The 14,104-nt window shown below is 48.2% G+C and overlaps 1 protein-coding gene across 1 annotated transcript in view; it reads left to right on the forward strand.

Moving 5' to 3' along the window:
- The first annotated feature begins 12,485 nt into the window (after positions 1–12,485).
- slc24a1 (solute carrier family 24 member 1) overlaps positions 12,486–14,104 on the forward strand; it is a 65,714-nt gene continuing 64,095 nt past the window's right edge. Inside the window, exon 1 of the mRNA XM_046353305.1 lies at positions 12,486–12,613. The gene's annotated coding sequence lies outside the window, so the exon portion shown is untranslated. The remainder of the gene's footprint in view (positions 12,614–14,104) is intronic.

The raw sequence follows: 14,104 nt of genomic DNA on the forward strand, positions 1-14,104 counted from the left end.
AGTGTTTCCAGTTTCAGAGTTTTTTGTAGTTTGTTCCAGTCATTGGCAGCAGAGAACTGGAAGGAGAGGCAGCCAAAGAAAGAATTGGTTTTGGGGGTGACCAGAGAGATAAACCTGCTGGAGCGCGTGCTACAGGTGGGTGATGCTATGGTGACCAGCGAGCTGAGATAATGGGGGGACTTTACCTAGCAGGGTCTTGTAGATGACATGGAGCCAGTGGGTTTGGCGACGAGTATGAAGCGAGGGCCAGCCAACGAGAGCGTACAGGTCGCAATGGTGGGTAGTATATGGGGCTTTGGTGACAAAACGGATGGCACTGTGATAGACTGTATCCAATTTGTTGAGTAGGGTATTGGAGTCTATTTTGTAAATGACATCGCCGAAGTCGAGGATTGGTAGGATGGTCAGTTTTACAAGGGTATGTTTGGCAGCATGAGTGAAGGATGCTTTGTTGAAATAGGATGCCAATTCTAGATTAAACTTTGGATTGGAGATGTTTGATGTGGGTCTGGAAGGAGAGTTTACAGTCTAACCAGAAACCTAGGTATTCGTAGTTGTCCACGTATTCTTAGTCAGAGCCGTCCAGAGTAGTGATGTTGGACAGGCGGGCAGGTGCAGGCAGCGATCGGTTGAAGAACATGCATTTAGTTTTACTTGTATTTAAGAGCAATTGGAGGACACAGAAGGAGAGTTGTATGGCATTGAAGCTTGCCTGGAGTGTTGTTAACACAGTGTCCAAAGAAGGGCCAGAAGTATACAGAAGGGTATCGTCTGCGTAGAGGTGGATCAGAGAATCACCAGCAGCAAGAGCGACATCATTGATGTATACAGAGAAGAGAGTCGGTCCAAGAATTGAACCCTGTGGCACCCCCATAGAGACTGCCAGAGGCCCGGACAGCAGACCCTCCGATTTGACACACTAAACTCTGTCAGATAAGTAGTTGGTGAACCAGGCGAGGCAATCATTTGAGAAACCAAGGCTGTCGAGTCTGCCGATGAGGATGTGGTGATTGACAGAGTCGAAAGCCTTGGCCAGATCAATAAATAAGAAAAAGGGATGGACACCAAAAATTCAGAGATTTCCATACCCAACTATAACATCTTCCGTCAAGATAGAACTGCCAAAGGGGGCGGAGTCGCAGTCTACTGCAGAGATAGCCTGCAAAGTAATGTCATACTTTCCAGGTCCATACCCAAACAGTTTGAACTACTAATTTTGAAAATTACTCTCTCCAGAAATAAGTCTCTCACTGTTGCCGCCTGCTACCGACCACCCTCAGCTCCCAGCTGTGCCCTGGACACCATTTGTGAATTGATCGCCCCCCATCTAGCTTCAGAGTTTGTTCTGTTAGGTGACGTAAACTGGGATATGCTTAACACCCCGGCAGTCCTACAATCTAAGCTAGATGCCCTCAATCTCACTCAAATCATCAAGGAACCCACCAGGTACAACCCTAACTCTGTAAACAAGGGCACCCTCATAGACGTCATCCTGACCAACTGGCCCTCCAAATACACCTCCGCTGTCTTCAACCAGGATCTCAGCGACTACTGCCTCATTGCCTGTATCCGCCACGGAGCCGCAGTCAAACGACCACCCCTCATCACTGTCAAACGCTCCCTAAAACACTTCTGTGAGCAGGCCTTTCTAATCGACCTGGCCCGGGTATCCTGGAAGGACATTGACCTCATCCCGTCAGTTGAGGATGCCTGGTCATTCTTTAAAAGTAACTTCCTCACCATTTTAGATAAGCATGCTCCGTTCAAAAAATGCAGAACCAAGAACAGATACAGCCCTTGGTTCACTCCAGACCTGACTGCCCTCGACCAGCACAAAAACATCCTGTGGCGGACTGCAATAGCATCGAATAGCCCCTGTGATATGCAACTGTTCAGGGAAGTCAGGAACCAATACACGCAGTCAGTCAGGAAAGCTAAGGCCAGCTTCTTCAGGCAGAAGTTTGCATCCTGTAGCTCCAACTCCAAAACGTTCTGGGACACTGTGAAGTCCATGGAGAACAAGAGCACCTCCTCCCAGCTGCCCACTGCACTGAGGCTAGGTAACACGGTCTCCACCGATAAATCCATGATTATCGAAAACTTCAATAAGCACTTCTCAACGGCTGGCCATGCCTTCCGCCTGGCTACTCCAACCTCGGCCAACAGCTCTGCCCCCCCGCAGCTCCTCGCCCAAGCCTCTCCAGGTTCTCCTTTACCCAAATCCAGATAGCAGATGTTCTGAAAGAGCTGCAAAACCTGGACCCGTACAAATCAGCTGGGCTTGACAATCTGGACCCTCTATTTCTGAAACTATCTGCCGCCATTGTCGCAACCCCTATTACTAGCCTGTTCAACCTCTCTTTCATATCGTCTGAGATCCCCAAGGATTGGAAAGCTGCCGCAGTCATCCCCCTCTTCAAAGGGGGAGACACCCTGGACCCAAACTGTTATAGACCTATATCCATCCTGCCCTGCCTATCTAAGGTCTTCGAAAGCCAAGTCAACAAACAGGTCACTGACCATCTCAAATCCCACCGTACCTTCTCCGCTGTGCAATCTGGTTTCCGAGCCGGTCACGGGTGCACCTCAGCTACACTCAAGGTTCTAAACGATATCATAACCGCCATCGATAAAAGACAGTACTGTGCAGCTGTATTCATCGACCTCACCAAGGCTTTCGACTCTGTCAATCACCATATTCTTATCGGCAGACTCAATAGCCTCGGTTTTTCGGATGACTGCCTTGCCTGGTTCACCAATTACTTTGCAGACAGAGTTCAGTGTGTCAAATCGGAGGGCATGCTGTCCGGTCCTCTGGCAGTCTCTATGGGGGTGCCACAGGGTTCAATTCTCGGGCCGACTCTTTTCTCTGTATATATCAATGATGTTGCTCTTGCTGCGGGCGATTCCCTGATCCACCTCTACGCAGACGACACCATTCTATATACTTTTGGCCCGTCATTGGACACTGTGCTATCTAACCTCCAAACGAGCTTCAATGCCATACAGCACTCCTTCCGTGGCCTCCAACTGCTCTTAAACGCGAGTAAAAACCAAATGCATGCCTTTCAACCGATCGCTGCCCGCACCCGCATGCCCGACTAGCATCACCACCCTGGATGGTTCCAACCTTGAATATGTGGACATCTATAAGTACCTAGGTGTCTGGCTAGACTGCAAACTCTCCTTCCAGACTCACATCAAACATCTACAATCGAAAATCAAACCAAGAGTCGGCTTTCTATTCCGCAACAAAGCCTCCTTCACTCACGCCGCCAAGCTTACCCTAGTAAAACTGACTATCCTACCGATCCTCGACTTCGGCGATGTCATCTACAAAATGGCTTCCAACACTCTACTCAGCAAACTGGATGCAGTCTATCACAGTGCCATCCGATTTGTCACTAAAGCACCTTATACCACCCACCACTGCGACTTGTATGCTCTAGTCGGCTGGCCCCCACTACATATTCGTCGCCAGACCCACTGGCTCCAGGTCATCTACAAGTCCATGCTAGGAAAAGCTCCGCCTTATCTCAGTTCACTGGTCACGATGGCAACACCCATCCGTAGCACGCGCTCCAGCAGGTGTATCTCACTGATCATCCCTAAAGCCAACACCTCATTTGGCCGCCTTTTGTTCCAGTACTCTGCTGCCTGTGACTGGAACGAACTGCAAAAATCGCTGAAGTTGGAGACTTTTATCTCCCTCACCAACAATTCGATCTTAGTCCTGTATTGACACTTTGCCTGTTTCATGGTTCGTCAGAGGGCATAGCAGGATTTCTTATAAGGTTCCGGGTTAGAGTCCCGCTCCTTGAAAGCAGCAGCTCTACCCTTTAGCTCGGTGCGAATGTTGCCTGTAATCCATGACTTCTGGTTGGGGTATGTACGTACAGTCACAGTGGGGACAACGTCATCGATGCACTTATTGATAAAACCAGTGACTGATGTGGTGTACTCCTCAATGCCATTGGAAGAATCCCGGAACATGTTCCAGTCTGTGCAAAACAGTCCAGTAGTTTATCATCTGCTTCATCTTTGTTATAGACAGAGTCACTGGGGCTTCCTGTGTTCTTTTGCATACCTTAATCTTTTCTTTTTATTGGCCAATCTGAGAAATGGCCTTTTCTTTGCAACTCTGCCTAGAAGGCCAGCATCCCGGAGTTGCCTCTTCGATGTTGACGTTGAGACTGGTGTTTTGCAGGTACTATTTAATGAAGCTGCCAGTTGCGGACTTGTGAGGCTTCTGTTTCTCAAACTAGATACTCTAATGTACTTGTCCTCTTCCTCAGTTGAGGCCCTCAGTTGTGCACCAGGGCCTCCCACTCCTCCCACTCGGCTTTCTATCTCACAACAAAGCCTCCATCACTCATGCTGCTAAACATACCCTTGTAAAACGGACTATTCTACCGATCCTTGATTTCGGCGATGTCATTTACAAAATAGCCTCCAACACTCTACTCAGCAAATTGGATGCAGTCTATCACAGTGCCATCTGTTTTCACCAAAGCCCCATATACTACCCACCACTGTGACCTGTATGTTCTCGTTGGCTGGTCCTCGCTTAATATTCGTCGCCAAACCCACTGGCTCCATGTCATCTATAAGTCTTTACTAGGTTAAGCCCTGTCTTATCTCAGCTCAATGGTGACCATAGCAACACCCAAATGTAGCACACGCTCCAACACGTATATCTCACTGGTCATCCCCAAAGCCAACACCTACTTTGGCCGCCTTTCCTTCCAGTTCTCTGCTGAAAATGACTGAAACGAATTGCAAAAATCACTGAAGTCTTATATCTCCCTCTCTAACTTTAAGCATAAGCTGTCAGAGCAGCTTACCAATCACTGTACCTGTACACAGCCAATCTGTCATATTGTTATTTATTTAGGCTCTTTGCACCCCAGTATCTCTACTTGCACATCATCATCTGCACATCTATCACTCCAGTGTTAATGCTAAATTGTAATTATTTTGCAACTATGGCCTATTTATTGCCTTACCTCCCTAATCTTACTACATTTGCACACACTGTATACAGATTATTCTATTGTGTTATTGACTGTACATTTGTTAATCCAATGTGTAACTCTGTGTTGTTGTTGTTGTCGCAATGCTTTGCTTTATCTTGGCCAGGTCGCAGGCGTAGTTGTTCTCAACTGGCCAACGTGGTTAAATAAAGGTGAAATAAAAAAAATAAAAAGGAGAGTAGATGGACCTGGGTCAAATCAAATCAAATGTTATTTGTCACATACACATGGTTAGCAGATGTTAATGCGAGTGTAGCGAAATGCTTGTGCTTCTAGTTCCGACAATGCAGTAATAACCAACAAGTAATCTAGCTAACAATTCCAAAACTACTACCTTATAGACACAAGTGTAAGGGGATAAGAATATGTACATAAAGATATATGAGTGAGTGTTGGTACAGAGCGGCATAGGCAAGATACAGTAGATGGTATTGAGTGCAGTATATACATATTAGATGAGTATGTAAACAAAGTGGCATAGTTAAAGTGGCTAGTGATACATGTATTACATAAAGATGCAATAGATGATATAGAGTACAGTATATACATATACATATGAGATGAATAATGTAGGCTATGTAAACATTATATTAGGTAGCATTGTTTAAAGTGGCTAGTGATATATTTTACATAATTTCCCATCAATTCCCATTATTAAAGTGGCTGGTGTTGAGTCAGTGTGTTGGCAGCAGCCACTCAATGTTAGTGGTGGCTGTTTAACAGTCTGATGGCCTTGAGATAGAAGCTGTTTTTCAGTCTCTCGGTCCCAGCTTTGATGCACCTGTACTGACCTCGCCTTCTGGATGATAGCGGGGTGAACAGGCAGTGGCTCGGGTGGTTGTTGTCCTTGATGATCTTTATGGCCTTCCTGTGACATCGGGTGGTGTAGGTGTCCTGGAGGGCAGGTAGTTTGCCCCCGGTGATGCGTTGTGCAGACCTCACTACCCTCTGGAGAAACTTACGGTTGTGGGTGGAGCAGTTGCCGTACCAGGCGGTGATACAGCCCGACAGGATGCTCTCAATTGTGCATCTGTAGAAGTTTGTGAGTGCTTTTGGTGACAAGCCGAAATTCTTCAGCCTCCTGAGGTTGAATAGGCGCTGCTGCGCCTTCTTCACGATGCTGTCTGTGTGGGTGGACCAATTCAGTTTGTCTGTGATGTGTACGCCGAGGAACTTAAAACTTACTACCCTCTCCACTACTGTCCCATCAATGTGGATAGGGGGTGTTCCCTCTGCTGTTTCCTGAAGTCCACAATCCACTCCTTAGTTTTGTTGACGTTGAGTGTGAGGTTATTTTCCTGACACCACACTCCAAGGGTCCTCACCTCCTCCCTGTAGGCCGTCTCGTCGTTGTTGGTAATCAAGCCTACCACTGTTGTGTCGTCCGCAAACTTGATGATTGAGTTGGAGGCGTGCGTGGCCACGCAGTCGTGGGTGAACAGGGAGTACAGGAGAGGGCTCAGAACGCACCCTTGTGGGGCCCCAGTGTTGAGGATCAGCGGGGTGGAAATGTTGATGCCTACCCTCACCACCTGGGGGCGGCCCGTCAGGAAGTCCAGTACCCAGTTGCACAGAGCGGGGTCGAGACCCAGGGTCTCGAGCTTGATGACGAGCTTGGAGGGCACTATGGTGTTAAATGCCGAGCTGTAGTGGATGAACAGCATTCTCACATAGGTATTCCTCTTGTCCAGATTGGTTAGGGCAGTGTGCAGTGTGGTTGAGATTGCATCGTCTGTGGACCTATTTGGGCGGTAAGCAAATTGGAGTGGGTCTAGGGTGTCAGGTAGGGTGGAGGTGATACGGTCCTTGACTAGTCTCTCAAAGCACTTCATGATGACGGAAGTGAGTGCTACGGGGCGGTAGTCGTTTAGCTCAGTTACCTTAGCTTTCTTGGGAACAGGAACAATGGTGGCCCTCTTGAAGCATGTGGGAACAACAGACTGGGATAGGGATTGATTGAATATGTCCGTAAACACACCAGCCAGCTGGTCTGCGCATGCTCTGAGGGCGCGGCTGGGGATGCCGTCTGGGCCTGCAGCCTTGCGAGGGTTGACACGTTTAAATGTTTTCCTCACGTCGGCTGCAGTGAAGGAGAGTCCGCATGTTTTAGTTGCGGGCCGTGTCAGTGGCACTGTATTGTCCTCAAAGCGGGCAAAAAAGTTATTTCGTCTGCCTGGGAGCAAGACTTCCTGGTCCGTGACTGGGCTGGTTTTCTTTTTGTAGTCCGTGATTGACTGTAGACCCTGCCACATACCTCGTGTCTGAGCCGTTGAATTGAGATTCTACTTTGTCTCTATACTGATGCTTAGCTTGTTTAATTGCCTTGCGGAGGGAATAGTTACACTGTTTGTATTTGGTCATGTTTCCGGTCACCTTGCCCTGATTAAAAGCAGTGGTTCGGGCTTTCAGTTTCACGCGAACGGTTTCTGGTTTGGGAATGTTTTAATCGTTGCTATGGGAACGACATCTTCAACGCACGTTCTAATGAACTCACTCACCGAATCAGCGTATTCGTCAATGTTGTTGTCTGACGCAATACGAAACATATCCCAGTCCACGTGATGGAAGCAGTCTTGGAGTGTGGAATCAGATTGGTCGGACCAGCGTTGAACAGACCTCAGCGCGGGAGCTTCTTGTTTTAGTTTCTGTCTGTAGGCAGGGATCAACTAAATGGAGTCGTGGTCAGCTTTTCCGAAAGGAGGGCGGGGCAGGGCCTTATATGCGTCGCGGAAGTTAGAATAGCAGTGATCCAAGGTTTTTCCAGCCCTGGTTGCGCAATCGATATGCTGATAAAATTTAGGGAGTCTTGTTTTCAGATTAGCCTTGTTAAAATCCCCAGCTACAATGAATGCAGCCTCCAGATAAATGGATTCCAGTTTGCAAAGAGTCAAATAAAGTTTGTTCAGAGCCATCGATGGGTCAGAAGGATAGTAGATGGACCTGGCTACATAGGGTCAGGAGGAGAGTAGATGGACCTGGGTCAGAAGGATAGTAGATGGGACCTGGCTACATAGGGTCAGAAGGATAGTAGATGGGACCTGGCTACATAGGGTCAGAAGGATAGTAGATGGGACCTGGCTGCATAGGGTCAGAAGGATAGTAGATGGGACTTGGCTGCATAGGGTCAGAAGGATAGTAGATGGGACCTGGCTACATAGGGTCAGAAGGATAGTAGATGGACCTGGGTCAGGAGGGGAGTAGATGGACCTGGGTCAGAAGGATAGTAGATGGGACCTGGCTGCATAGGGTCAGAAGGATAGTAGATGGGACCTGGCTGCATAGGGTCAGAAGGATAGTAGATGGGACCTGGCTGCATAGGGTCAGAAGGATAGTAGATGGGACTTGGCTGCATAGGGTCAGAAGGATAGTAGATGGGACCTGGCTACATAGGGTCAGAAGGATAGTAGATGGACCTGGGTCAGGAGGGGAGTAGATGGACCTGGGTCAGAAGGATAGTAGATGGGACCTGGCTACATAGGGTCAGAAGGATAGTAGATGGGACTTGGCTACATAGGGTCAGAAGGATAGTAGATGGACCTGGGTCAGGAGGGGAGTAGATGGACCTGGGTCAGAAGGATAGTAGATGGGACCTGGCTATATAGGGTCTGAAGGATAGTAGATGGACCTGGCTACATAGGGTCAGAAATATAGTAGATGGGAACTGGCTACATAGGGTCAGAAGGATAGTAGATGGGACCTGGCTACATAGGGTCTGAAGGATAGTAGATGGACCTGGCTACATAGGGTCAGAAGGATAGTAGATGGACCTGGCTACATAGGGTAAGAAGGATAGTAGATGGGACCTGGCTACATAGGGTCAGAAGGATAGTAGATGGGACCTGGCTACATAGGGTCAAAAGGATAGTAGATGTACCTGGCAACATAGGGTCAGAAGGATAGTCGATGGGACCTGGGTCAGGAGGATAGTAGATGGGACCTGGCTACATAGGGTCAGAAGGATAGTAGATGGACCTGGGTCAGAAGGATAGTAGATGGGACCTGGCTACATAGGGTCAGAAGGATAGTAGATGGGACCTGGGTCAGAAGGATAGTAGATGGGACCTGGCTGCATAGGGTCAGAAGGATAGTAGATGGGACCTGGCTGCATAGGGTCAGAAGGATAGTAGATGGGACCTGGCTACATAGGGTCAGAAGGATAGTAGATGGGACCTGGCTGCATAGGGTCAGAAGGATAGTAGATGGGACCTGGGTCAGGAGGATAGTAGATGGGACCTGGCTACATAGGGTCAGAAGGATAGTAGATGGGACCTGGGTCAGAAGGATAGTAGATGGACCTGGCTGCATAGGGTCAGAAGGATAGTAGATGGACCTGGCTACATAGGGTCAGGAGGATAGTAGATGGGACCTGGCTGCATAGGGTCAGAAGGATAGTAGATGGACCTGGCTGCATAGGGTCAGAAGGATAGTAGATGGGACCTGGCTACATAGGGTCAGGAGGATAGTAGATGGACCTGGCTAAATAGGGTCAGGAGGATAGTAGATGGACCTGGCTAAATAGGGTCAGGAGGATAGTAGATGGACCTGGCTACATGTGGTCTAAATACTTTCTGAATGCAGTGTACTTTCTACTCCTGCTGGTGCCACAATGTTACCCTAATGGAGCTACCAACACTAACATCTCTCCTCAGTCTGCTCCTCAGTCTGCTGTCAGCTTGCTTCTCAGTCTGCTGTCAGCCTGCTCCTCAGTCTGCTGTCAGCTTGCCCCTCAGTCTGCTGTCAGCCTGCCCCTCAGTCTGCTCCTCAGCCTGCTCCTCAGTCTGCTCCTCAGTCTGCTGTCAGCCTGCCCCTCAGTCTGCTGTCAGCCTGCCCCTCAGTCTGCTGTCAGCCTGCCCCTCAGTCTGCTGTCAGCCTGCCCCCCTGCCCCTATCTTAGCAAAGACAAAGGAAAAAAAACAAAAAAACATGCTCTGTCAAATTTCCAGTACAGCCAGGTGTCCTGCCTTACATGTTGAACATCCTGTTTTGGAAAACATTCTTGCTTCAGCTGCACAAGAGACCTGGCTACATAGGGTCAGAAGGATAGTAGATGGACCTGGCTACATAGGGTAAGAAGGATAGTAGATGGGACCTGGCTACATAGGGTCAGAAGGATAGTAGATGGGACCTGGCTACATAGGGTCAAAAGGATAGTAGATGTACCTGGCAACATAGGGTCAGAAGGATAGTCGATGGGACCTGGGTCAGGAGGATAGTAGATGGGACCTGGCTACATAGGGTCAGAAGGATAGTAGATGGACCTGGGTCAGAAGGATAGTAGATGGGACCTGGCTACATAGGGTCAGAAGGATAGTAGATGGGACCTGGGTCAGAAGGATAGTAGATGGGACCTGGCTGCATAGGGTCAGAAGGATAGTAGATGGGACCTGGGTCAGAAGGATAGTAGATGGGACCTGGCTGCATAGGGTCAGAAGGATAGTAGATGGGACCTGGCTGCATAGGGTCAGGAGGATAGTAGATGGACCTGGCTGCATAGGGTCAGAAGGATAGTAGATGGGACCTGGCTGCATAGGGTCAGAAGGATAGTAGATGGGACCTGGCTACATAGGGTCAGAAGGATAGTAGATGGGACCTGGCTGCATAGGGTCAGAAGGATAGTAGATGGGACCTGGGTCAGAAGGATAGTAGATGGGACCTGGCTGCATAGGGTAAGAAGGATAGTAGATGGACCTGGCTGCATAGGGTCAGAAGGATAGTAGATGGGACCTGGCTGCATAGGGTCAGAAGGATAGTAGATGGGACCTGGCTACATAGGGTCAGAAGGATAGTAGATGGGACCTGGCTGCATAGGGTCAGAAGGATAGTAGATGGGACCTGGCTGCATAGGGTCAGAAGGATAGTAGATGGGACCTGGGTCAGGAGGATAGTAGATGGGACCTGGCTACATAGGGTCAGAAGGATAGTAGATGGGACCTGGGTCAGAAGGATAGTAGATGGACCTGGCTGCATAGGGTCAGAAGGATAGTAGATGGACCTGGCTACATAGGGTCAGGAGGATAGTAGATGGGACCTGGCTGCATAGGGTCAGAAGGATAGTAGATGGACCTGGCTGCATAGGGTCAGAAGGATAGTAGATGGGACCTGGCTACATAGGGTCAGGAGGATAGTAGATGGACCTGGCTAAATAGGGTCAGGAGGATAGTAGATGGACCTGGCTAAATAGGGTCAGGAGGATAGTAGATGGACCTGGCTACATGTGGTCTAAATACTTTCTGAATGCAGTGTACTTTCTACTCCTGCTGGTGCCACAATGTTACCCTAATGGAGCTACCAACACTAACATCTCTCCTCAGTCTGCTCCTCAGTCTGCTGTCAGCTTGCTTCTCAGTCTGCTGTCAGCCTGCTCCTCAGTCTGCTGTCAGCTTGCCCCTCAGTCTGCTGTCAGCCTGCCCCTCAGTCTGCTCCTCAGCCTGCTCCTCAGTCTGCTCCTCAGTCTGCTGTCAGCCTGCCCCTCAGTCTGCTGTCAGCCTGCCCCTCAGTCTGCTGTCAGCCTGCCCCTCAGTCTGCTGTCAGCCTGCCCCTCAGTCTGCTGTCAGCCTGCTCCTCAGTCTGCTGTCAGCCTGCTCCTCAGTCTGCTGTCAGCCTGCTCCTCAGTCTGCTGTCAGCCTGCTCCTCAGTCTGCTGTCAGCCTGCCCCTCAGTCTGCTGTCAGCCTGCTCCTCAGTCTGCTGTCAGCCTGCTCCTCAGTCTGCTGTCAGCCTGCCCCTCAGCCTGCTCCTCAGTCTGCTGTCAGCCTGCCCCTCAGTCTGCTGTCAGCTTGCTCCTCAGTCTGCTCCTCAGTCTGCTCCTCAGTCTGCTCCTCAGTCTGCTCCTCAGTCTGCTCCTCAGTCTGCTGTCAGCTTGCCCCTCAGTCTGCTGTCAGCCTGCCCCTCAGTCTGCTGTCAGCCTGCCCCTCAGTCTGCTGTCAGCCTGCCCCTCAGTCTGCTGTCAGCTTGCCCCTCAGTCTGCTGTCAGCCTGCTCCTCAGTCTGCTCCTCAGCCTGCTCCTCAGTCTGCTCCTCAGTCTGCTCCTCAGTCTGCTCCTCAGCATGCACATCATCCTGCTCCTCAGTCTGCTCATCAGTCTGCTCATCATCCAGCACCCTGTTACATTGCTGCTTGTAGCTATATTTCAACTTGTCTTAGCTCCAATGTTCAATCAGTAGTTGAAGCTCTATAATAATCTCTTTAAAGTATTATGAAACCAATAATTATATTAAACCTCAAAATGTCAAACTGACAATTTATCTCCATGCTTTTGGAATCAAATAAATACCACCAATTAAAACATTTGCATTAGGCTATCAAAACAATTGAAATGAAATGGTTGATATAGCTATAGGCTTAATGAGAGTGAGAGTGACAATCAACACAAGAGTGACAGTAGGGATAATCCTATTAGAAGTCTTCAGGTACAGAGAGGTATTAGTTATAATTCTGATCCACTGTGAAGACCTCTATCTGTCCCCCAGTGTGTCCTATGTGAACCTGCCGTGAACCGTACCCTACAGCTCTACGGTGAACCTCTCCACTGTTTGCGCCAATGCACCCCAGCTGTGAAGAAATTACACCTCATCTGGTACCAGGTAGGACTGAGTGTACATCTACATAACTTCAAAAAGGTCTGCGTGTACATCTAGATAACTTCAGGTAGGTCTGCGTGTACATCTAGATAACTTCAGGTAGGACTGAGTGTACATCTAGATAACTTCAGGTAAGACTGAGTGTACATCTAGATAACTTCAGGTAAGACTGAGTGTACATCTAGATAACTTCCTTTTTCGGACCTAGAAAGTTGTCAATTTTATGTTAACATTTTGATAATAGATTGGATATATTATGCATGATAGCAACATTTGTGATTTTAGAAAATGATACAGAATACTGTATATATTATGTGAAGACATTGTTTTACTGTATATTAATGTGTTGTCAACATTTATAAATCAAATCAAATGTTATTGGTCATATTCACATGGTTAGCAGATGTTAATGCGAGTGTAGCGAAATGCTTGTGCTTCTAGTTCCGACAATGCAGTGATAACCAACGAGTAATCTAACCTAACAATTCCACAACTATTACCTTATAGACACAAGTGTAAAGGGATAAAGAATATATACATAAAGATATATGAATGAGTGATGGTACAGAGCGGCATAGGCAATATACAGTAGATGGTATCGAGTACAGTATATACATATGAAATGAGTATGTAAACAAAGTGGCATAGTTAAAGTGGCTAGAGATACATGTATTATATAAAGATGCAGTAGATGATATAGAGTACAGTATATACATATGAGATGAGTAATGTAGGGTATGTAAACATTATATTAAGTAGCATTGTTTAAAGTGGCTAGTGATACAGTATATTTTACATACATTTCCATCAATTCCCAATATTAAAGTGGCTGGAGTTGAGTCAGTGTCAATGGCAGCAGCCATTCAATGTTAGTGGTGGCTGTTTAACAGTCTGATGGCCTTGAGATAGAAGCTGTTTTTCAGTCTCTCTGTCCCTGCTTTGATGCACCTGTACTGACCTCGCCTTCTAGATGATAGCGGGGTGAACAGGCAGTGGCTTGGGTGTTTGTTGTCCTTGATGATCTTTATGGCCTTCCTGTGACATCGGGTGAGTGCTTTTGGTGACAAGTAGAATTTCTTCAGCCTCCTGAGGTTGAAGAGGCGCAGCTGCTGCGCCTTCTTCACGATGCTGTCTGTGTGGGTGGACCAATTCAGTTTGTCTGTGATGTGTACGCAGAGGAACATAAAACTAGCTACCCTCTCCACTACTGTTCCATCGATGTGGATAGGGGGGTGTTCCCTCTGCTGTTTCCTGAAGTCCACAATCACCTCCTCTGTTTTGTTGACGTTGAGTGTGAGGTTATTTTCCTGACACCACACTCCGAGGGCCCTCACCTCCTCCCTGTAGGCCGTCTCGTCGTTGTTGGTAATCAAACCTACCACTGTAGTGTTGTCTGCAAACTTGATGATTGAGTTGGAGGCGTGCATGGACACGCAGTCATGGGTGAACAGGGAGTAGAGGATAGGCTGAGAACGCACCCTTGTGGGGCCCCAG

This window comes from Oncorhynchus gorbuscha, linkage group LG01 (genome assembly GCF_021184085.1).
Source record: "Oncorhynchus gorbuscha isolate QuinsamMale2020 ecotype Even-year linkage group LG01, OgorEven_v1.0, whole genome shotgun sequence".
Classification (NCBI taxonomy): Eukaryota; Metazoa; Chordata; class Actinopteri; order Salmoniformes; family Salmonidae; genus Oncorhynchus; species Oncorhynchus gorbuscha.